Raw genomic sequence first — 22,228 nt, 5'->3', positions numbered from 1 at the left:
GTGAAACTGTCTTTAGACTCAGCATACAGTACCGAGGCCCCCCATGACCAAATAAAGGCTAACCTCGATAATCAGCCTAAAGAACGCAGACTACAGCAAAACGACTGACTTTGAAAAGGGAATGAACGTCCGGAAGGAGTAGTGGAACTAGCTTGAGATGCTTCTCCGGACCCCTAACTAAAAGCCAGCGAGAACCAGCAGCGGCGTCCACTCCTGTCGAACCGGGATCCTTCCGCAGCCACGCAGCTCGTGGTGTCCTAACCTTCCTGTATCTGATTTTGGACCAAGCACATCAGGGGAGAGCGCGAACGCAGTCCCCCACTACCAGAAATTATGCAGTCGAGATTCCCACATTTGGGGAATTCGCAGGGGTCAGCACAGCCGGAGTGCAATGGCCGAGCCTCGCCCTGGGTGAACCTCCTTCTTGATCAAGGTATCTCCCCTGCCAGGTAAGTATGAGTTAAACAGGCCCCTGCAAGCGGCCCGCACCCACAGCACAAATCGCGGAGCCTAGGCCACCTCCTCGCCCCGCATGCCACCGCCTCCTGCTGGGCCCACTCTTTCACACACTCACACGCCACACTAACACTCAAAAGTGTGGGCAAAACGAGAAAACGAGCGCGCCGTTTCCTACACATCTGCAGTCGCCGTTGCGCATTGGCAGCATGTCCCGGGATGCAATTCAGCCTCATTTGCATAACTCCAGACCGGCAGATCGCCACGCAAGCTCGCGACGTGCGCCTGCCACACACCGAACAAACCTTTTCAGCAATTTCCAAAAAACGGGCCTGCTCGCCTGCCCACAAGGCTCCGTCTCTTACCTGCTCTCCAGAGCCTGCTGCCTTCTGTGCTTTTCTCTCGGCACCGCTGCAGCGCACACAACTCCTGCAGCGGGAGGGGGGGAGAAAGTTCCCGCGCTCCGCCGCAGGGAAGGCTCGCTCCGTGCGCACACGTCCTTTCGATGCCAGTCCAACAAGTGCTCCGCATTAGCTGCGTCGGGGCTCCGGCGTGTCGCACCTCACCTCACCTCGCACTGCCCCCTCCTTGAATGTCTGCCGCTGGGCATGCCCCGCTCTCCTCCGCCTTATCTTATCGCGTGTGAGCACCGACAATGGCCACAATGCCGGGGAATGGCACCTGTAAAGTGTTAATTGGGGCACAGGAACAGCCCGTCTCGTCTCGGGGGGGCCGGCTTCAGAGACAATACAGCAAACACAGCGGGGCGGGGGAAGAAGACGACACCACACATGCGGGTACATTCAGCTCCGGCGGGAACGAGACATTTGTCGGTCTTTTCAAGTGCCGAGAGCCGAGCAATCCTTCACTTGTATCGTTTCTCCCCGGTGACTAGATCTGGCCCTGCGACTCTCGACTGGGCTCACCCCCGGGGCAGCCCAGCAGGTGTGAGCCTGGCCGGCACCCGGATGGGAGATTCCACCCCGGAAAAGCTCCGGTTGCTGCTGCTCCTGCAAGAGGTGTGACTGGGACCAGTAGGGAGCGCTCACCCTGCGGGCTGTGTGGCTCTCTTACGCCCCAGCCTCCTGATGGCGACACTCTGCTGCACAAACAGGCGCCGTCCTTCGGGGGAGGCGTCAAACCGAGGTCCCGACCCTCCTTGGCCATTAGGAAACCCCAGGGCGTCTCTCAAAAAGAGACGCCGTGGGTGTCCCTCTGGTGTTAGTGCTCCCCTTTACCCATCAGTCGGGGTCTCCTCCTAATCCCCGTCTCACCTGTAACAATCAATGACGAGGCCCCCCTGTCCGTGAGATTTAGTACTCGCGCAAGAGACCGGGGGCAGAGCGCGAACGCGGTCCCCCGCCCCCCACAAAGTGCGCGCTCCGGGTTCCCTCTCGGGGCCCTGCAACACAGCGGAAGGGCAGCGAGAAGGAGCCTCTTGCTCTGACGCCGCAAGGCCACAAGAGGGCGGAGGCGCCGTGCGCCCGGCCGACGTGTTGGACCGGTGCGCTTTACGTGCTGAAATAAACACGCGAAAGCCCCGAAATGTTTCCAGAGTGCTGTGCACTGGAGGTTTTTGTCTGGTGAAGACTTGCCTGGTGCTCCTCCGTGCAGATTGTTTGTCCTCCTCCAGTGCGGGACGAGCCAACACAAGGGAGCGCATTCGCCAACATCCAGGCACGCAATGCGATTTGGAAAGCAGCTCCTTTCCAAAGAGTGGCACACGAACGATCCTTCAGTCCCGCTCGGGGGGCACGGAACCCCCGCCACACACAGCTTCAAGTAGCGAGTCAGGCGCCGGGGCTTTCGCTTACGGCCACACCACCCTGAACACGCCCGATCTCGTCTGATCTCGGAAGCTAAGCAGCGTTGGGCCTGGTTAGTACTTGGATGGGAGACTGCCTGGGAATACCAGGTGCTGTAAGCTTTTGCTCTCCCGGCCAGCAGGGGTCGCCGTTGGTGCCGTAGGCTTTGGGAGGAAAACCTGCAGGATGGAAAGGTGATCTATAGCCTCATCTCTAGAGATGTTTTGTTGCTGTGACATGTGTGTGACCCATATTCCAAAAAAAAAACCCGTCTGTAAAACGAATATCGAAGCTGCCTCTAAATCTGCAAATGAAGATGAGTCGATAAACCACTCGTTTTTCGTATAACTAGACATATATTCATTTGTTACCGATTTCATTCATTGAGCATGGATACAGTAGAGGTACAGCCATTCACTGTTTGACATGTCTGCACTGTTACAGAACCGAGCAATCAGAAAACGGGTGAAACTGTCTTTAGACTCAGCATACAGTACCGAGGCCCCCCATGACCAAATAAAGGCTAACCTCGATAATCAGCCTAAAGAACGCAGACTACAGCAAAACGACTGACTTTGAAAAGGGAATGAACGTCCGGAAGGAGTAGTGGAACTAGCTTGAGATGCTTCTCCGGACCCCTAACTAAAAGCCAGCGAGAACCAGCAGCGGCGTCCACTCCTGTCGAACCGGGATCCTTCCGCAGCCACGCAGCTCGTGGTGTCCTAACCCTCCCTATCTGATTTTGGACCAAGCACATCAGGGGAGAGCGCGAACGCAGTCCCCCACTACCAGAAATTATGCAGTCGAGATTCCCACATTTGGGGAATTCGCAGGGGTCAGCACAGCCGGAGTGCAATGGCCGAGCCTCGCCCTGGGTGAACCTCCTTCTTGATCAAGGTATCTCCCCTGCCAGGTAAGTATGAGTTAAACAGGCCCCTGCAAGCGGCCCGCACCCACAGCACAAATCGCGCAGCCTAGGCCACCTCCTCGCCCCGCACGCCACCGCCTCCTGCTGGGCCCACTCTTTCACACACTCACACGCCACACTAACACTCAAAAGTGTGGGCAAAACGAGAAAACGAGCGCGCCGTTTCCTACACATCTGCAGTCGCCGTTGCGCATTCGCAGCATGTCCCGGGATGCAATTCAGCCTCATTTGCATAACTCCAGACCGGCAGATCGCCACGCAAGTTCGCGACGTGCGCCTGCCACACACCGAACAAACCTTTTCAGCAATTTCCAAAAAAAGGGCCTGCTCGCCTGCCCACAAGGCTCCGTCTCTTACCTGCTCTCCAGAGCCTGCTGCCTTCTGTGCTTTTCTCTCGGCACCGCTGCAGTGCACACAACTCCTGCAGCGGGAGGGGGGGAGAAAGTTCCCACGCTCCGCCGCAGGGAAGGCTCGCTCCGTGCGCACACGTCCTTTCGATGCCAGTCCAACAAGTGCTCCGCATTAGCTGCGTCGGGGCTCCGGCGTGTCGCACCTCACCTCACCTCGCCCTACCCCCTCCTTGAATGTCTGCCGCTGGGCATGCCCCGCTCTCCTCCGCCTTATCTTATCGCGTGTGAGCACCGACAATGGCCACAATGCCGGGGAATGGCACCTGTAAAGTGTTAATTGGGGCACAGGAACAGCCCGTCTCGTCTCGGGGGGGCCGGCTTCAGAGACAATACAGCAAACACAGCGGGGCGGGGGAAGAAGACGACACCACACATGCGGGTACATTCAGCTCCGGCGGGAACGAGACATTTGTCGGTCTTTTCAAGTGCCGAGAGCCGAGCAATCCTTCACTTGTATCGTTTCTCCCCGGTGACTAGATCTGGCCCTGCGACTCTCGACTGGGCTCACCCCCGGGGCAGCCCAGCAGGTGTGAGCCTGGCCGGCACCCGGATAGGAGATTCCACCCCGGAAAAGCTCCGGTTGCTGCTGCTCCTGCAAGAGGTGTGACTGGGACCAGTAGGGAGCGCTCACCCTGCGGGCTGTGTGGCTCTCTTACGCCCCAGCCTCCTGATGGCGACACTCTGCTGCACAAACAGGCGCCGTCCTTCGGGGGAGGCGTCAAACCGAGGTCCCGACCCTCCTTGGCCATTAGGAAACCCCAGGGCGTCTCTCAAAAAGAGACGCCGTGGGTGTCCCTCTGGTGTTAGTGCTCCCCTTTACCCATCAGTCGGGGTCTCCTCCTAATCCCCGTCTCACCTGTAACAATCAATGACGAGGCCCCCCTGTCCGTGAGATTTAGTACTCGCGCAAGAGACCGAGGGCAGAGCGCGAACGCGGTCCCCCGCCCCCCACAAAGTGCGCGCTCCGGGTTCCCTCTCGGGGCCCTGCAACACAGCGGAAGGGCAGCGAGAAGGAGCCTCTTGCTCTGACGCCGCAAGGCCACAAGAGGGCGGAGGCGCCGCGCGCCCGGCCGACGTGTTGGACCGGTGCGCTTTACGTGCTGAAATAAACACGCGAAAGCCCCGAAATGTTTCCAGAGTGCTGTGCACTGGAGGTTTTTGTCTGGTGAAGACTTGCCTGGTGCTCCTCCGTGCAGATTGTTTGTCCTCCTCCAGTGCGGGACGAGTCAACACAAGGGAGCGCATTCGCCAACATCCAGGCACGCAATGCGATTTGGAAAGCAGCTCCTTTCCAAAGAGTTGCACACGAACGATCCTTCAGTCCCGCTCGGGGGGCACGGAACCCCCGCCACACACAGCTTCAAGTAGCGAGTCAGGCGCCGGGGCTTTCGCTTTCAGCCACACCACCCTGAACACGCCCGATCTTGTCTGATCTCGGAAGCTAAGCAGCGTCGGGCCTGGTTAGTACTTGGATGGGAGACTGCCTGGGAATACCAGGTGCTGTAAGCTTTTGCTCTCCCGGCCAGCAGGGGTCGCCGTTGGTGCCGTAGGCTTTGGGAGGAAAACCTGCAGGATGGAAAGGTGATCTATAGCCTCATCTCTAGAGATGTTTTGTTGCTGTGGCATGAGTGTGACCCATATTCCAAAAAAAAAACCCGTCTGTAAAACGAATATCGAAGCTGCCTCTAAATCTGCAAATGAAGATGAGTCGATAAACCACTCGTTTTTCGTATAACTAGACATATATTCATTTGTTACCGATTTCATTCATTGAGCACGGATACAATAGAGGTACAGCCATTCACTGTTTGACATGTCTGCACTGGTACAGAACCGAGCAATCAGAAAACGGGTGAAACTGTCTTTAGACTCAGCATACAGTACCGAGGCCCCCCATGACCAAATAAAGGCTAACCTCGATAATCAGCCTAAAGAACGCAGACTACAGCAAAACGACTGACTTTGAAAAGGGAATGAACGTCCGGAAGGAGTAGTGGAACTAGCTTGAGATGCTTCTCCGGACCCCTAACTAAAAGCCAGCGAGAACCAGCAGCGGCGTCCACTCCTGTCGAACCGGGATCCTTCCGCAGCCACGCAGCTCGTGGTGTCCTAACCTTCCTGTATCTGATTTTGGACCAAGCACATCAGGGGAGAGCGCGAACGCAGTCCCCCACTACCAGAAATTATGCAGTCAAGATTCCCACATTTGGGGAATTCGCAGGGGTCAGCACAGCCGGAGTGCAATGGCCGAGCCTCGCCCTGGGTGAACCTCCTTCTTGATCAAGGTATCTCCCCTGCCAGGTAAGTATGAGTTAAACAGGCCCCTGCAAGCGGCCCGCACCCACAGCACAAATCGCGCAGCCTAGGCCACCTCCTCGCCCCGCACGCCACCGCCTCCTGCTGGGCCCACTCTTTCACACACTCACACGCCACACTAACACTCAAAAGTGTGGGCAAAACGAGAAAACGAGCGCGCCGTTTCCTACACATCTGCAGTCGCCGTTGCGCATTCGCAGCATGTCCCGGGATGCAATTCGGCCTCATTTGCATAACTCCAGACCGGCAGATCGCCACGCAAGCTCGCGACGTGCGCCTGCCACACACCGAACAAACCTTTTCAGCAATTTCCAAAAAACGGGCCTGCTCGCCTGCCCACAAGGCTCCGTCTCTTACCTGTTCTCCAGAGCCTGCTGCCTTCTGTGCTTTTCTCTCGGCACCGCTGCAGTGCACACAACTCCTGCAGCGGGAGGGGGGGAGAAAGTTCCCGCTCTCCGCCGCAGGGAAGGCTCGCTCCGTGCGCACACGTCCTTTCGATGCCAGTCCAACAAGTGCTCCGCATTAGCTGCGTCGGGGCTCCGGCGTGTCGCACCTCACCTCACCTCGCACTGCCCCCTCCTTGAATGTCTGCCGCTGGGCATGCCCCGCTCTCCTCCGCCTTATCTTATCGCGTGTGAGCACCGACAATGGCCACAATGCCGGGGAATGGCACCTGTAAAGTGTTAATTGGGGCACAGGAACAGCCCGTCTCGTCTCGGGGGGGCCGGCTTCAGAGACAATACAGCAAACACAGCGGGGCGGGGGAAGAAGACGACACCACACATGCGGGTACATTCAGCTCCGGCGGGAACGAGACATTTGTCGGTCTTTTCAAGTGCCGAGAGCCGAGCAATCCTTCACTTGTATCGTTTCTCCCCGGTGACTAGATCTGGCCCTGCGACTCTCGACTGGGCTCACCCCCGGGGCAGCCCAGCAGGTGTGAGCCTGGCCGGCACCCGGATGGGAGATTCCACCCCGGAAAAGCTCCGGTTGCTGCTGCTCCTGCAAGAGGTGCGACTGGGACCAGTAGGGAGTGCTCACCCTGCGGGCTGTGTGGCTCTCTTACGCCCCAGCCTCCTGATGGCGACACTCTGCTGCACAAACAGGCGCCGTCCTTCGGGGGAGGCGTCAAACCGAGGTCCCGACCCTCCTTGGCCATTAGGAAACCCCAGGGCGTCTCTCAAAAAGAGACGCCGGGGGTGTCCCTCTGGTGTTAGTGCTCCCCTTTACCCATCAGTCGGGGTCTCCTCCTAATCCCCGTCTCACCTGTAACAATCAATGACGAGGCCCCCCTGTCCGTGAGATTTAGTACTCGCGCAAGAGACCGGGGGCAGAGCGCGAACGCGGTCCCCCGCCCCCCACAAAGTGCGCGCTCCGGGTTCCCTCTCGGGGCCCTGCAACACAGCGGAAGGGCAGCGAGAAGGAGCCTCTTGCTCTGACGCCGCAAGGCCACAAGAGGGCGGAGGCGCCGCGCGCCCGGCCGACGTGTTGGACCGGTGCGCTTTACGTGCTGAAATAAACACGCGAAAGCCCCGAAATGTTTCCAGAGTGCTGTGCACTGGAGGTTTTTGTCTGGTGAAGACTTGCCTGGTGCTCCTCCGTGCAGATTGTTTGTCCTCCTCCAGTGCGGGACGAGCCAACACAAGGTAGCGCATTCGCCAACATCCAGGCATGCAATGCGATTTGGAAAGCAGCTCCTTTCCAAAGAGTTGCACACGAACGATCCTTCAGTCCCGCTCGGGGGGCACGGAACCCCCGCCACACACAGCTTCAAGTAGCGAGTCAGGCGCCGGGGCTTTCGCTTATGGCCACACCACCCTGAACACGCCCGATCTCGTCTGATCTCGGAAGCTAAGCAGCGTCGGGCCTGGTTAGTACTTGGATGGGAGACTGCCTGGGAATACCAGGTGCTGTAAGCTTTTGCTCTCCCGGCCAGCAGGGGTCGCCGTTGGTGCCGTAGGCTTTGGGAGGAAAACCTGCAGGATGGAAAGGTGATCTATAGCCTCATCTCTAGAGATGTTTTGTTGCTGTGGCATGTGTGTGACCCATATTCCAAAAAAAAAACCCGTCTGTAAAACGAATATCGAAGCTGCCTCTAAATCTGCAAATGAAGATGAGTCGATAAACCACTCGTTTTTCGTATAACTAGACATATATTCATTTGTTACCGATTTCATTCATTGAGCACGGATACAATAGAGGTACAGCCATTCACTGTTTGACATGTCTGCACTGGTACAGAACCGAGCAATCAGAAAACGGGTGAAACTGTCTTTAGACTCAGCATACAGTACCGAGGCCCCCCATGACCAAATAAAGGCTAACCTCGATAATCAGCCTAAAGAACGCAGACTACAGCAAAACGACTGACTTTGAAAAGGGAATGAACGTCCGGAAGGAGTAGTGGAACTAGCTTGAGATGCTTCTCCGGACCCCTAACTAAAAGCCAGCGAGAACCAGCAGCGGCGTCCACTCCTGTCGAACCGGGATCCTTCCGCAGCCACGCAGCTCGTGGTGTCCTAACCTTCCTGTATCTGATTTTGGACCAAGCACATCAGGGGAGAGCGCGAACGCAGTCCCCCACTACCAGAAATTATGCAGTCGAGATTCCCACATTTGGGGAATTCGCAGGGGTCAGCACAGCCGGAGTGCAATGGCCGAGCCTCGCCCTGGGTGAACCTCCTTCTTGATCAAGGTATCTCCCCTGCCAGGTAAGTATGAGTTAAACAGGCCCCTGCAAGCGGCCCGCACCCACAGCACAAATCGCGCAGCCTAGGCCACCTCCTCGCCCCGCACGCCACCGCCTCCTGCTGGGCCCACTCTTTCACACACTCACACGCCACACTAACACTCAAAAGTGTGGGCAAAACGAGAAAACGAGCGCGCCGTTTCCTACACATCTGCAGTCGCCGTTGCGCATTCGCAGCATGTCCCGGGATGCAATTCGGCCTCATTTGCATAACTCCAGACCGGCAGATCGCCACGCAAGCTCGCGACGTGCGCCTGCCACACACCGAACAAACCTTTTCAGCAATTTCCAAAAAACGGGCCTGCTCGCCTGCCCACAAGGCTCCGTCTCTTACCTGTTCTCCAGAGCCTGCTGCCTTCTGTGCTTTTCTCTCGGCACCGCTGCAGTGCACACAACTCCTGCAGCGGGAGGGGGGGAGAAAGTTCCCGCTCTCCGCCGCAGGGAAGGCTCGCTCCGTGCGCACACGTCCTTTCGATGCCAGTCCAACAAGTGCTCCGCATTAGCTGCGTCGGGGCTCCGGCGTGTCGCACCTCACCTCACCTCGCACTGCCCCCTCCTTGAATGTCTGCCGCTGGGCATGCCCCGCTCTCCTCCGCCTTATCTTATCGCGTGTGAGCACCGACAATGGCCACAATGCCGGGGAATGGCACCTGTAAAGTGTTAATTGGGGCACAGGAACAGCCCGTCTCGTCTCGGGGGGGCCGGCTTCAGAGACAATACAGCAAACACAGCGGGGCGGGGGAAGAAGACGACACCACACATGCGGGTACATTCAGCTCCGGCGGGAACGAGACATTTGTCGGTCTTTTCAAGTGCCGAGAGCCGAGCAATCCTTCACTTGTATCGTTTCTCCCCGGTGACTAGATCTGGCCCTGCGACTCTCGACTGGGCTCACCCCCGGGGCAGCCCAGCAGGTGTGAGCCTGGCCGGCACCCGGATGGGAGATTCCACCCCGGAAAAGCTCCGGTTGCTGCTGCTCCTGCAAGAGGTGTGACTGGGACCAGTAGGGAGCGCTCACCCTGCGGGCTGTGTGGCTCTCTTACGCCCCAGCCTCCTGATGGCGACACTCTGCTGCACAAACAGGCGCCGTCCTTCGGGGGAGGCGTCAAACCGAGGTCCCGACCCTCCTTGGCCATTAGGAAACCCCAGGGCGTCTCTCAAAAAGAGACGCCGTGGGTGTCCCTCTGGTGTTAGTGCTCCCCTTTACCCATCAGTCGGGGTCTCCTCCTAATCCCCGTCTCACCTGTAACAATCAATGACGAGGCCCCCCTGTCCGTGAGATTTAGTACTCGCGCAAGAGACCGGGGGCAGAGCGCGAACGCGGTCCCCCGCCCCCCACAAAGTGCGCGCTCCGGGTTCCCTCTCGGGGCCCTGCAACACAGCGGAAGGGCAGCGAGAAGGAGCCTCTTGCTCTGACGCCGCAAGGCCACAAGAGGGCGGAGGCGCCGTGCGCCCGGCCGACGTGTTGGACCGGTGCGCTTTACGTGCTGAAATAAACACGCGAAAGCCCCGAAATGTTTCCAGAGTGCTGTGCACTGGAGGTTTTTGTCTGGTGAAGACTTGCCTGGTGCTCCTCCGTGCAGATTGTTTGTCCTCCTCCAGTGCGGGACGAGCCAACACAAGGGAGCGCATTCGCCAACATCCAGGCACGCAATGCGATTTGGAAAGCAGCTCCTTTCCAAAGAGTGGCACACGAACGATCCTTCAGTCCCGCTCGGGGAGCACGGAACCCCCGCCACACACAGCTTCAAGTAGCGAGTCAGGCGCCGGGGTTTTTGCTTACGGCCACACCACCCTGAACACGCCCGATCTCGTCTGATCTCGGAAGCTAAGCAGCGTCGGGCCTGGTTAGTACTTGGATGGGAGACTGCCTGGGAATACCAGGTGCTGTAAGCTTTTGCTCTCCCGGCCAGCAGGGGTCGCCGTTGGTGCCGTAGGCTTTGGGAGGAAAACCTGCAGGATGGAAAGGTGATCTATAGCCTCATCTCTAGAGATGTTTTGTTGCTGTGGCATGTGTGTGACCCATATTCCAAAAAAAAAACCCGTCTGTAAAACGAATATCGAAGCTGCCTCTAAATCTGCAAATGAAGATGAGTCGATAAACCACTCGTTTTTCGTATAACTAGACATATATTCATTTGTTACCGATTTCATTCATTGAGCACGGATACAATAGAGGTACAGCCATTCACTGTTTGACATGTCTGCACTGGTACAGAACCGAGCAATCAGAAAACGGGTGAAACTGTCTTTAGACTCAGCATACAGTACCGAGGCCCCCCATGACCAAATAAAGGCTAACCTCGATAATCAGCCTAAAGAACGCAGACTACAGCAAAACGACTGACTTTGAAAAGGGAATGAACGTCCGGAAGGAGTAGTGGAACTAGCTTGAGATGCTTCTCCGGACCCCTAACTAAAAGCCAGCGAGAACCAGCAGCGGCGTCCACTCCTGTCGAACCAGGATCCTTCCGCAGCCACGCAGCTCGTGGTGTCCTAACCTTCCTGTATCTGATTTTGGACCAAGCACATCAGGGGAGAGCGCGAACGCAGTCCCCCACTACCAGAAATTATGCAGTCGAGATTCCCACATTTGGGGAATTCGCAGGGGTCAGCACAGCCGGAGTGCAATGGCCGAGCCTCGCCCTGGGTGAACCGATTTCGATTTTTAAGAACTTTATTTTCTTTTCACAAAAAAATACAGGACATCACAAATCAGAAAGCTTTACATTCATATACATACTTAAAACAGTATATATGATCACATCTCATTACATTTTGACATGGTAACAGTTACATAGCAACAATTTTCTTTTTTTCTGGTGCAAATCACATTCTTTACTTAAACTTGATAATGTTTTTCACAGTTTCTTGAGATATTGACCTATGCTCTCTATTTCCCACAGATTTTCTGGTTCCTCCCTCCCTTCTCTCCACAGATCTCTGAGGTAATAGTTCTCTCGGGTGATGAACAGGGCCAGGCTACCTGCTGCCTTGACTGGGATCTCGATGCCTTTGAACAGCCCCATGTTCCTCACTCTCCACAGGGCAACTTTCCCACTGTTCACCACGGCCCAGATCCTGTCAAACACGTCAGGAGGAAGTTTGACAGGAGAGATGCCGTATATGACGAAAGCAGCGGTCAGGGTAAATTGGGGCGAGAGAGCCAGCAACCAATCTTCAAACTGTGCCCAGAAGGCCTTAGCAAAAAAGCAGGACCACAGGAGATGGGATACAGTCTCCTCCTCGCCGCAGCCCACCCTAACGCAGCGAGGGCTGGGGGTGAGGCCCCTACGGTACAAGAAAGTTCGTACCGGTAAGCACTGGTGGACGACACTCCAGGCTAAATCTCTGTGAATGTTGCACAGAAACTTAGAGGATGTGTGTTTCCACACCTTCCTTGTTTGGGCTGATGTTAAAATGCCCACATGGGTCTGCCTATTGTTCTGGGGTGCAACGAAATCTTCCAGTTTTTGGACGCTGACATCTCGGAGGGGAATATGGCCAATTGGGTGAGATCTTAGAAAACTTTTAACTGTCCCATAAATTGCAGGGCATGTGTCAGAGAGTGGGACGTCCAGCTTGGGTCTGACACCCCACACTCTGAACACCTCCCTACCTACCCAGAGCCTGGAAAAATAAGTCCAGGTACGCGCTGCAGGTGCTGTTGCAAAGCCTCTCAGCACAGAGGCCAGGAAAATGCACAGCAGCTTCGTAGCAATATCTGGGACAGACTTCCCCCCTGAGGGTAGCGGCCTGTACATTATTTCCCTTCTGAGTCTTTCCTGCTTCCCACCCCATAGAAATTGAAACATCAATCTCCTCAGCACCGCCGCAACACGGTGTGGGATTGGGAAGGTAGAAGCCAGAAAAATCAAGACAGGCAAGAGCTCGGCTTTGATGACCAGCACCTTCCCTGTCATGGTGAGGTCTCGGTCCTTCCATTGCATCAGTTTTTTGTTTAAGATTGGCAATTTGTTCTGCCAATTTACTGTTCCCATCTCTTCTCCAAAATACACCCCCAGGACCTTAATTCTCTTCTCTTGCAGCCTGAGATCATGTCCTTCTTTTGGCTCCCTCCAGTTCTGATAAAAAATCTCACTCTTAGATTTGTTAATTTTTGCGGAGGAAGCCAAAGAGAAACGATCACAGCACTGCAGAGCTCTGCTAATTGAGGCATTGTCAGAGAGGAGCAGGGTGACGTCATCCATGTATAGAGATGTCTTTACCTCTCCTCCCCCACTTCCAGGCACTGGTATCCCATTAATGGCCTGATCCTGGCGCAAGGCACAGGCTAAGGGCTCCATAGCCAAAACGCATAACAAGGGGGATAATGGGCAGCCCTGCCTCACCCCTGAACAGACTTCAAAGGGGCGTGATCTATTGCCATTAACCATGACTCTGCTGTTGCTACCTGTGTACAGCAGGTTAATCCACTTTCTCATGATGGGGCCAAACTTCATGTGCTCAAGTCCCGATGTTAAGTACTGCCGGTTTAGGCGGTCAAAGGCCTTTTCTAGGTCTACACCTAAAATGCAAAGAGGGAGGGAGCGATCCTCAGAGTACAGACAGACATCCCTCAACAAGGCCAGGTTGTCGCTCATCAGGCGTCCTGCTATCCCACAAGTCTGTTCTTTCCCTACCAGTGAGGCCACTACATTTTGTAGGTGCAGGAAAAGGGCTTTGGACAGGATCTTAGTGTCCACGCCTAACAGGCTGAGGGGTCTCCAGTTCTTTATGTCATTTTTTGCTCCTTTCTTAAACAAGAGAGAGATAGTGCCTTCTCTTAAGGAGTCAGGCAGCAATTCTGTCTTATATCTTTCCTCGAATAGGACCAGTAGCGGATCCTGAAGCAGATCCCAAAAGGTGCAATAAAATTCTTTAGGGAGCCCGTCAGCACCTGGAGTTTTCCCCTTCTGTAAGCTCTCCATAGCCTGTCTCAGCTCTTCTACTGTCAAATCCCTCTCAAGTACTTCCCTATCTTCTTCACTCAAAACGTTTTCTAGCTTTGAGGTAAAAAAATGAATTTCTTCATCCTTTACCTCTGTAGAGCTGTACAGTCTTGAGTAGAAGGCCTTGGTGCAGGAGAGGATAGCACTCGGCTCTGTTCTCTCTCGTCCCTCCTCATCAACTACACTTTCCATGACAGACTTGGAGCCTACCACTTTCCTGAAAAAGAAGCGAGTACACTTCTCATTTTCTTCCAAGAACTGCACTCTGCCTCTTAACAGCACTCCTCGACTACTTTCTTCGGCTATGCTCCGGATGTCCTTTTTTAAAAGGGTGATATCCTCGAGCACATCGAAGCCACTGTGCAGCATCGTGTAGAGACGCTGCAGCTGCCTCTGTTTCCTGGCTAGCACTCCTCTCCGTCTGGCAGCAGCCTTCCTTCCCTCAGCCATGAAAAAGGTCTTTGTCCTCATCTTCACCTCCTCCCACCACTCTCCTACTGACCCGTACAGACACTGCAAGGACAGCCACTGTGATAGTTTCTCCTTGTAGCGGGATACTACCCCCTCGTTCTCTAGCAGCTTTGTGTTGAGTTTCCAGAGGCCTGGGCCAAAGACAGTCCCGCCCTGGAGTTCCACTCTACACCCTAAAGCCTGATGATCTGAGAAGAAGACAGGCTGAAGAGTGACCCCAACAACTTTCACTCTCTCTGAGACAAAGCAATAGTCAATTCTGGAGCTGCTATTCCTCCCTGACCATGTATATCCTGCTGTTGTGGGATATATACATCTATATGTGTCTGAGAGTTTAAAGTCTTGAACTAAGTTTTGCAGGGCCAGTGAGCTGGAATCCAATTTTATCGGAGAGCTAGACTGCCTGTCTGTGTGCTCTAAGATACAATTAAAATCCCCTCCCACTATCACGTCTGTGCTACTTAACAATAGGGGAGAGAGTGCCTTGAGTAGCTCCACCCTTCCTCCCACGTCAGTAGGACAATACACATTGATTAGCCGCAGGTTAACGGTCCCCCATTCCACATCCACACACAGCAACCTGCCATCTATGACCCTCTGAATACTTTTCAATTTGAAAGCCCATCCTTTGAAAAGAATGGCCACGCCAGAGGCTCTGTTGTTATTGTCCCCTGACCAAACAGAAGGCCCTTTATCCCACCTATCTTTAAAGCTTTTATACCTCTCTTGATAGGCTAAAGCACACTCCTGCAACATCAACACATCTCCCTCTCTCTGCTGGAGGTAATCAAAGACACACTGGCATTTAACTCTGTCATTGATACCTCTGGTGTTAAGAGAAATTATGTTTAGAGCCATTTTACATAAGAAAGTGGAACCAGTCTTTACAAAACACATTTCTCTTCGGTCTCACCTGTTACCTTCTCTTTCTTTTTCTTCTTACCAATTTCCTGCCAGCCATCCTCTGAATGAGCCTTCATCAGGGTGGCAGCAGTAAAAGCATTCACGGAGTCCATTTCAAGGAAGGGGGTAGAGGGAGGGGTGGAGGGGTTCCAGCTGTCCCCATCGCCATTTTCTCCTTCCTCCTCGCTCGGGGAGAAAACAGAGTCATTTTTCCTTTTCCTCAAGTCCAGCTCCTGGGAGCACTGAGGGGAAAGGGGTGCAGCCGATGCACCAGTCTCCTCTTCCCCCTCACCCACCAGCTGTTGCAGATCCTCCGTGATGGACTGGATGGAGGAGAGGAGGGCATCTGTAGCACTTGCAGAGTCTGAGAAAAGCAGCTCCGCTGAATCCTGGGTATCGTCGCTGGACCCGCTCCACCGGGGGGCCCCACACTGGCCCTCGTTCTGAGGAGCAGGAGTGGGGGAGGGGTCCTCGCTGTTCTCGGGGGTTTTCAAACCCTCGTGCTTGTCTGGTGCAGTCTGCGGTTGTGGGAGCGTAGTGGATTTCTCTTCCACCGGCCCCGGAGCCACAGCAGGACTGATCCTGGCTGGAGGCTGAGACTCTTTGTCCAACAAGGGTTCTTTGTTTGACTTGTTGTTTGCTTTGGCTTTTCGGGCCGGTTTGGCTGAAACAAGCACTGCCTCATCCTTTCTCATTTTGAGTTTATTGGCGTAGGCGTGAGGGCAGTTCTTAAAAACGTGTCCTTCCGAGCCACATAAATTGCACTTTGGCAGCATTGAACAGTCAGAGGCTAAATGTCCCTGTTTGCCACAGGTCTTGCAGCATTTCACAGTGCAGGAAGATGCCAGGTGTCCCACAGCACCACAGCGCCGACACACCTTTGGTTGTCCCACATAAAAAACATAGCCATTGCAGGCGCCCAGCCGGATTGTAGAGGGCAGGTGCCTTAAGCCTCCATTTACATTGTCCGGTAGTAAGCGAACCTCGAATTTCCTTGCTCCTGTTTTTATACCGTCAACATCTCTAACCTCAGTTCCATGGTGGACGGTGCAGTACTGGTTAAGCCAGGTGTGAATGTCCTCCGTCTTTGCCAGTTCCGAGAACATAACAACATGCACCGTTTTCCTCTCTCTCTGTGTCAGAGGCTGCAAGTTGATCTTCTCAAGTGCAGGAACTTTCCCTCTTTTTGCCTCAAACACATCCACGCATTGTTCAAACAGAGGATAGGTACCAAATACAACCTCAAATGCTTTCTGACCTGGGAGAGCAAAGATGAAATCCAAGTGCCGAGGTTCAAAGCCAAGTTCCTTCTGTAACACTTTTCTGCTGAACTGCATACGATCCATGAACAGGTCATCCAAAAGCTCAAAACGTACAGCATTCTTGCGGGATCCAAAGGTTGCCATCTCAAACTGCAAAACAAACACTGCTTCCACAAAACAAGAAAACAATCCAACTACTCCAACTACAGGCTGATCAAGGTATCTCCCCTGCCAGGTAAGCCGAGAGCCGCAGGCGATGAGCCCGGAGCTGAACGGGCCCCACTGGCTCGTTTGTAAGGCCAGGTGCATTGCCAACCACGACCGGCAGGGCAGAGGCCTTGAAGGCAGCCTGGGCTCCTGCAGCTGTCCAGCCACGCACTCTGGTTTCTCTTCATCTCGTACAAATCTTTTGCCTTTTACTAAAGATTTCCATGAAGAGGAGCATGAATGAGTTCCATACAATTTTTGTGCTTTCCTGCCTTCGGGTGGGGCGCAGCTGGGCTGGTCAAAGAGAGAAAACAAAACCGCTCACAATCACTCTTATTACTGCGACTGTGGCCGTCTGCTCTGCGAGTCCTCGGTCTCCGCCTGTCTGATTGGTGCTCTTTTCTTTGGGGGGCGGGAAGTGTCCGGCCGCAAATATGAAGCGTTACAGCAACAACATGCCATGAGACGATTGATAACGATTTCCATAGGATCCACGCGGTTGCCTGGCAACCGTCAGCTTTGCGCAGTGGCAGTATCGTAGCCTGTGAGGTTTAGCCGATGCGCGATTATTGCTAGTTGAAAACTTTTCCCAATACCCCGCTTCCGCCGGTTTGCAATACAATCGGCGAAAGCAATTCTTGACAGTCTCGTCAGAGACTGAGCAAGGTGTTTAAAGACAGATTTTGTCATGGTAACATCATGGTAGAAAGAAACAAGCTTGTTACGTCTCAACAGAAACACTCTTTAGCTCTTTCAGCGTTATGCAGAGAACAGCGTCTGTCGAGATCACTTTTGAGTCAGCGCGAAACGCCGTGTGCTGTCAGTTTGATTTCATATTGCTCGTAGCGGCGCCCGGCTTTTGTCTGTCAAACGTTAGGTTGCCCTTCTTCATGCTGCATCGTCGGCATGAGTGGAGCTTTTTAAACGTCTGTATTTACTGCGCCTCATAAGAAATCGTTTGTCCCCGTTCAAAACAGATTGTGCGATGTCCTGCAGCGTTCGCAAAGCAAACCTTTGACAGTTTGAAAGAGGAATTTATTCTGCTTCCTGTGCGTGCAGTAGTTACAAAGTTGAACGTCTTTATACGATCTGCCGCAGATCTTACAAACGAGCCAGTGGGGCCCGTTCAGCTCGGGGCTCATCGCCTGCGGCTCACGGCTTGCGAGCGTGCCCAATCCGTGCGATAACTTGGAAAACACCCGGCCACACTGTGCCGGAAACGACGCACTCTGGGAAGCCGCTATGCAAAGCGAGGTCCCAAGATCCCCTGCGGCCGGACACAACCCGCCCCCCAAAGAAAAGAGCGCCAATCAGACGGCCGGAGATCGAGGACTCGCGGAGCAGACGGCCACAATCACCATTACAAGAGCGATTGCGAACGTGCTTGTTTTCTCTCTTTGACCAGCCCAGCTGCCCGCGACCCGAAAGCAGGAAATCACAAAAATTGCAGGGAACTCATTCGTGCTCCTCTCCACGGAAATCTTTAGTAAAAGGCGAAAGAGTTGTACGAGATGAAGAGAAACCAGAGTGCATGGCTGCACAGCTGCAGGAGCCCAGGCCGCCTTCAAGGCCTCTGCCCTGCCGGTCGTGGTTGGCAATACACCTGGCCTTACAAACGAGCCAGTGGGGCCCGTTCAGCTCCGGGCTCATCGCCTGCGGCTCACGGTTTGCGAGCGTGCCCAATCCGTGCGATAACTCGGAAAACACCCGGCCACACTGTGCCGGAAACGACGCACTCTGGGAAGCCGCTATCCAGGCAAGGTCCCAAGATCCCCTGCGGCCGGACACTTGCCGCCCACCAAAGAAAAGAGCGCCAATCAGACGGCCGGAGACCAAGGACTCGCGGAGCAGACGGCCACAATCACCATTACAAGAGCGATTGCGAACGTGCTTGTTTTCTCTCTTTGACCAACCCAGCTGCGCCCCACCCGAAGGCAGAGAAGCACAAAAATTGCATGGAACTCATTCATGCGCCTCTCCACGGAAATCTTTAGTAAAAGGCGAAAGATTCGTATGAGATGAAGAGAAACCAGAGTGCGTGGCTGCACAGCTGCAGGAGCCCAGGCCGCCTTCAAAGCCTCTGCGCTGCCGGTCATGGTTGGCAATGCACCTGGCCTTACAAACTAGCCAGTGGGGCCCGTTCAGCTCCGGGCTCATCGCCTGCGGCTCTCAGCTTGCGGCCGTGCCCAATCCGTGCGATAAGTCGGAAAACACCCAGCCACACTGTGCCGGAAACGACGCACTCTGGGAAGCCGCTATGAAAAGCGAGGTCCCAAGATCCCCTGCGGCCGGACACTTCCCGCCCCCCAGAGAAAAGAGCGCCAATCAGACGGCCGGAGACCGAGGACTCGCGGAGCAGACGGCCACAATCACCATTACAAGAGCGATTGCGAACGTGCTTGTTTTCTCTCTTTGACCAGCCCAGCTGCCCGCCACCCGAAGGCAGAGAAGCACAAAAATTGCATGGAACTCATTCATGCGCCTCTCCACGGAAATCTTTAGTAAAAGGCGAAAGATTCGTATGAGATGAAGAGAAACCAGAGTGCGTGGCTGCACAGCTGCAGGAGCCCAGGCCGCCTTCAAAGCCTCTGCGCTGCCGGTCATGGTTGGCAATGCACCTGGCCTTACAAACTAGCCAGTGGGGCCCGTTCAGCTCCGGGCTCATCGCCTGCGGCTCTCAGCTTGCGGCCGTGCCCAATCCGTGCGATAAGTCGGAAAACACCCAGCCACACTGTGCCGGAAACGACGCACTCTGGGAAGCCGCTATGAAAAGCGAGGTCCCAAGATCCCCTGCGGCCGGACACTTCCCGCCCCCCAGAGAAAAGAGCGCCAATCAGACGGCCGGAGACCGAGGACTCGCGGAGCAGACGGCCACAATCACCATTACAAGAGCGATTGCGAACGTGCTTGTTTTCTCTCTTTGACCAGCCCAGCTGCCCGCCACCCGAAAGCAGGGAAGCACAAAAACTGCAGGGAACTCATTCGTGCTCCTCTCCATGGAAATTTTTAGTAAAAGGCGAAAGATTTGTACGAGATGAAGAAAAACCAGAGTGCGTGGCTGCACAGCTACAGGAGCCCAGGCCGCCTTCAAGGCCTCTGCCCTGCCGGTCGTGGTTGGCAATACACCTGGCCTTACAAACGAGCCAGTGGGGCCCGTTCAGCTCCGGGCTCATCGCCTGCGGCTCACGGCTTGCGAGCATGCCCAATCCGTGCGATAACTCGGAAAACACCCGGCCACACTGTGCCGGAAACGACGCACTCTGGGAAGCCGCTATGCAAAGCGAGGTCCCAAGATCCCCTGCGGCCGGACACTTCCCGCCCCCCAAAGAAAAGAGCGCCAATCAGACGGCCGGAGACCGAGGACTCGCGGAGCAGACGGCCACAATCGCCATAACAAGACCGATTGCGAGCGTTTTTGTTTTCTCTCTTTGACCAGCCCAGCTGCGCCCCACCCGAAAGCAGAGAAGCACAAATATTGCATGGAACTCATTCATGCTTCTCTCCGCGGGAATCTTTAGTAAAAGGCGAAAGATTTGTACGAAATGAAGAGAAACCAGAGTGCGTGGCTGCACAGCTGCAGGAGCCCAGTCCGCCTTCAAAGCCTCTGCGCTGCCGGTCGTGGTTTGCAATGCACCTGGCCTTACAAACGAGCCAGTGGGGCCCGTTCAGCTCCGGGCTCATCGCCTGCGGCTCACGGCTTGCGAGCGTGCCCAATCCGTGCGATAACTCGGAAAACACCCGGCCACACTGTGCCGGAAACGACGCACTCTGGGAAGCCGCTATGCAAAGCGAGGTCCCAAGATCCCCTGCGGCCGGACACTTCCCACCCCCCAAAGAAAAGAGCGCCAATCAGACGGCCGGAGACCGAGGACTCGCGGAGCAGACTGCCACAATCGCCATAACAAGACCGATTGCGAGCGTTTTTGTTTTCTCTCTTTGACCAGCCAGGCTGCGCCCCACCCGAAGGCAGGGAAGCACAAAAATTGCATGGAACTCATTCATGCTCCTCTCCACGGAAATCTTTAGTAAAAGGCGAAAGATTTGTACGAGATGAAGAGAAACCAGAGTGCGTGGCTGCACAGCTGCAGGAGCCCAGGCCGCCTTCAAAGCCTCTGCGCTGCCGGTCATGGTTGGCAATACACCTGGCCTTACAAACGAGCCAGTGGGGCCCGTTCAGCTCCGGGCTCATCGCCTGCGGCTCTCAGCTTGCGGCCGTTCCCAATCCGTGCGATAAGTCGGAAAACACCCAGCCACACTGTGCCGGAAACGACGCACTCTGGGAAGCCGCTATGCAAAGCGAGGTCCCAAGATCCCCTGCGGCCGGACACTTCCCGCCCCCCAAAGAAAAGAGCGCCAATCAGACAGCCGGAGACCGAGGACTCGCGGAGCAGACGGCCACAATTGCCATAACAAGAGTGATTGCGAACGTTTTTGTTTTCTCTCTTTGACCAGCCAGGCTGCGCCCCACCCGAAGGCAGGGAAGCACAAAAATTGCATGGAACTTATTCATGCTCCTCTCCACGGAAATCTTTAATAAAAGGTGAAAGATTTGTACGAGATGAAGAGAAACCAGAGTGCGTGGCTGCACAGCTGCAGGAGCCCAGACCACCTTCAAAGCCTCTGCGCTGCCGGTCGTGGTTGGCAATGCACCTGGCCTTACAAACTAGCCAGTGGGGCCCGTTCAGCCCCGGGCTCATCGCCTGCGGCTCTCGGCTTGTGGGCGTGCCCAATCCGTGCGATAACTCGGAAAACACCCGGCCACACTGTGTCGGAAACAACGCACTGTAAGGCACCTTGAAGCGTGCACCCCCAACATTCTTCTTTGCACATCTGTGAAAGGTAAACTCTTGAGCAAACTCTGAACCAGCTCTAAGGAAACTAATCCGATTAGACGTTACTTTGACTCATCCTTTAAGGGACCCTTGATAATTGGAGAAATCAATGATTTCGAATGAATTCTGTATGCGTCAAAAGACAGCTATACACAGAAAACATGCAGGACACTGCTCATGATGTTTCCCGAGCCGAAACACAGTGCGTTTTTCCAAGCCATCTGACAAAGCCCGCCCACTGAAAACTGCAGCAGATCGTGTAAAGACGTTCAACTTTGTAACTACTGCACGCACAGGAAGCAGAATAAATTCCTCTTTTCAAACTGTCAAAGGTTTGCTTTGCGAACGCTGCAGGACATCGCAAAATCTCTTTTGAACGGGGACAAACGATTTCTTATGGGGCGCAGTAAGTACAGACGTTTAAAAAGCTCCACTCATGCCGACGATGCAGCATGAAGAAGCGCAACCTAACGTTTGACAGACAAAAGCCGGGCGCCGCTACGAGCAATATGAAATCAAACTGACAGCACACGGCGTTTCGCGCTGACTCAAAAGTGATCTCGACAGACGCTGTTCTCTGCATAACACTGAAAGAGCTAAAGAGCGTTTCTGTTGAGACGTAACCCAGTGGGCAAAAGACGTATAATATACGTCTATTAAACGCATACCTCAGACGTCTAAATGTGGTCTGCAATTCGTCTAGAATGAAATTCTAATATACGTCTATTGTTATACGTCAATTATACGTCTATGATTAGATGTTCATTATACGTAAATGGTTGGAGTTCTATTATACGGATAAATTTAGAGGACTATTATACATATATGGTAGGAGTTCCGGATAACTTTAGAGGACTATTCTACGTATATGGTTGGAGGTCTATTATACGGATAACTTTAGAGGTCTATTATACGTATATGGGTAGAGGTCTATTAT

At 54.5% G+C, this 22,228-nt stretch overlaps 17 non-coding genes and 1 pseudogene across 17 annotated transcripts; 6 read left to right on the top strand and 12 right to left on the bottom strand.

Annotated features, from left to right (window-relative positions):
* Positions 1-293: 293 nt before the first annotated feature.
* LOC148633955 (U1 spliceosomal RNA) lies at positions 294-457 on the bottom strand. Its single transcript, XR_015933850.1, has one exon. It is a non-coding gene; the product is annotated as a U1 spliceosomal RNA (small nuclear RNA).
* A 1,807-nt stretch (positions 458-2,264) lies between these two features.
* On the top strand, positions 2,265-2,383 carry LOC148633954 (5S ribosomal RNA). The gene has a single exon (XR_015933867.1). It is a non-coding gene; the product is annotated as a 5S ribosomal RNA (ribosomal RNA).
* A 635-nt stretch (positions 2,384-3,018) lies between these two features.
* On the bottom strand, positions 3,019-3,182 carry LOC148633953 (U1 spliceosomal RNA). The gene has a single exon (XR_015933849.1). It is a non-coding gene; the product is annotated as a U1 spliceosomal RNA (small nuclear RNA).
* Positions 3,183-4,989: 1,807 nt separating this feature from the next.
* Positions 4,990-5,108, top strand: LOC148633952 (5S ribosomal RNA; annotated as a pseudogene).
* A 636-nt stretch (positions 5,109-5,744) lies between these two features.
* On the bottom strand, positions 5,745-5,908 carry LOC148633951 (U1 spliceosomal RNA). The gene has a single exon (XR_015933855.1). It is a non-coding gene; the product is annotated as a U1 spliceosomal RNA (small nuclear RNA).
* A 1,807-nt stretch (positions 5,909-7,715) lies between these two features.
* On the top strand, positions 7,716-7,834 carry LOC148633950 (5S ribosomal RNA). Its single transcript, XR_015933885.1, has one exon. It is a non-coding gene; the product is annotated as a 5S ribosomal RNA (ribosomal RNA).
* Positions 7,835-8,470: 636 nt separating this feature from the next.
* LOC148633949 (U1 spliceosomal RNA) lies at positions 8,471-8,634 on the bottom strand. Its single transcript, XR_015933841.1, has one exon. It is a non-coding gene; the product is annotated as a U1 spliceosomal RNA (small nuclear RNA).
* Positions 8,635-10,441: 1,807 nt separating this feature from the next.
* LOC148633948 (5S ribosomal RNA) lies at positions 10,442-10,560 on the top strand. The gene has a single exon (XR_015933880.1). It is a non-coding gene; the product is annotated as a 5S ribosomal RNA (ribosomal RNA).
* Positions 10,561-11,196: 636 nt separating this feature from the next.
* On the bottom strand, positions 11,197-11,366 carry LOC148633947 (U1 spliceosomal RNA). Its single transcript, XR_015933863.1, has one exon. It is a non-coding gene; the product is annotated as a U1 spliceosomal RNA (small nuclear RNA).
* A 5,261-nt stretch (positions 11,367-16,627) lies between these two features.
* Positions 16,628-16,741, top strand: LOC148633946 (U5 spliceosomal RNA). The gene has a single exon (XR_015933798.1). It is a non-coding gene; the product is annotated as a U5 spliceosomal RNA (small nuclear RNA).
* Positions 16,742-16,974: 233 nt separating this feature from the next.
* LOC148633945 (U4 spliceosomal RNA) lies at positions 16,975-17,116 on the top strand. The gene has a single exon (XR_015933843.1). It is a non-coding gene; the product is annotated as a U4 spliceosomal RNA (small nuclear RNA).
* Positions 17,117-17,875: 759 nt separating this feature from the next.
* Positions 17,876-17,990, bottom strand: LOC148633944 (U5 spliceosomal RNA). The gene has a single exon (XR_015933809.1). It is a non-coding gene; the product is annotated as a U5 spliceosomal RNA (small nuclear RNA).
* Positions 17,991-18,380: 390 nt separating this feature from the next.
* Positions 18,381-18,497, bottom strand: LOC148633943 (U5 spliceosomal RNA). The gene has a single exon (XR_015933810.1). It is a non-coding gene; the product is annotated as a U5 spliceosomal RNA (small nuclear RNA).
* Positions 18,498-18,890: 393 nt separating this feature from the next.
* LOC148633942 (U5 spliceosomal RNA) lies at positions 18,891-19,005 on the bottom strand. Its single transcript, XR_015933806.1, has one exon. It is a non-coding gene; the product is annotated as a U5 spliceosomal RNA (small nuclear RNA).
* A 393-nt stretch (positions 19,006-19,398) lies between these two features.
* LOC148633941 (U5 spliceosomal RNA) lies at positions 19,399-19,513 on the bottom strand. The gene has a single exon (XR_015933822.1). It is a non-coding gene; the product is annotated as a U5 spliceosomal RNA (small nuclear RNA).
* A 391-nt stretch (positions 19,514-19,904) lies between these two features.
* Positions 19,905-20,021, bottom strand: LOC148633940 (U5 spliceosomal RNA). Its single transcript, XR_015933816.1, has one exon. It is a non-coding gene; the product is annotated as a U5 spliceosomal RNA (small nuclear RNA).
* Positions 20,022-20,412: 391 nt separating this feature from the next.
* On the bottom strand, positions 20,413-20,529 carry LOC148633939 (U5 spliceosomal RNA). The gene has a single exon (XR_015933778.1). It is a non-coding gene; the product is annotated as a U5 spliceosomal RNA (small nuclear RNA).
* Positions 20,530-20,920: 391 nt separating this feature from the next.
* On the bottom strand, positions 20,921-21,037 carry LOC148633938 (U5 spliceosomal RNA). Its single transcript, XR_015933818.1, has one exon. It is a non-coding gene; the product is annotated as a U5 spliceosomal RNA (small nuclear RNA).
* Between the last annotated feature and the right edge of the window lie 1,191 nt (positions 21,038-22,228).

Source organism: Lepisosteus platostomus, unplaced genomic scaffold (assembly GCF_059453375.1).
Source record: "Lepisosteus platostomus isolate fLepPlt1 unplaced genomic scaffold, fLepPlt1.hap1 Scaffold_42_H1, whole genome shotgun sequence".
NCBI lineage: Eukaryota > Metazoa > Chordata > Actinopteri > Semionotiformes > Lepisosteidae > Lepisosteus > Lepisosteus platostomus.
This window is presented reverse-complemented; position numbering and strand designations above follow the sequence as displayed.